The sequence below is a fragment of the Penaeus monodon genome, chromosome 27 (assembly GCF_015228065.2).
Source record: "Penaeus monodon isolate SGIC_2016 chromosome 27, NSTDA_Pmon_1, whole genome shotgun sequence".
Taxonomy (NCBI): domain Eukaryota; kingdom Metazoa; phylum Arthropoda; class Malacostraca; order Decapoda; family Penaeidae; genus Penaeus; species Penaeus monodon.
The window spans coordinates 37,298,204-37,298,650 of NC_051412.1; the positions used below are offsets into that span (position 1 = coordinate 37,298,204).

Genomic DNA, 447 nt, shown 5'->3' on the forward strand with positions numbered 1-447 from the left:
CAAAAAAAATGTAAACCAAAATTAAAACATATTAATTTCCACTTCGGCAGCCAAGCAATGACGACTATTCTTCACAAAACGCTGCAGTTGTTTAATAATAGATATACTAAGTCAAGGTTGAGATAAGTCATTAGCTTGCCGTGAATGACTTAGTGGCGGTTCTTTATATTCTGTTGCTGAACGGAAAGGGTTTCCATTATGGGAATTTGTGCAACATGGTCTAGTTGTAATGTTGGTTATTCAAACAATGGTATTTATCAGATTTCTATGGTAGTGATATCCGGCACAATTAATATTGCAGGTAGCCAATTCGTAGACTGTTTATGGTTGATTTGTTAGTTTATGTGTGTCCAACTTAGCACTTTTTTCATTTTCATTCTCATGGGGGGGGGGGGGTATTAGTATTTAACCAATTTTGCTATCTTCACATATGTGTGTATGCATATG

At 35.6% G+C, this 447-nt stretch overlaps 1 protein-coding gene across 1 annotated transcript in view; it reads left to right on the forward strand.

Annotated features, from left to right (window-relative positions):
- The window catches only part of LOC119590835 (xanthine dehydrogenase/oxidase-like), a gene marked incomplete in the record, with an annotated part of 39,062 nt that overhangs the window by 17,043 nt on the left and 21,572 nt on the right, over window positions 1-447 (forward strand).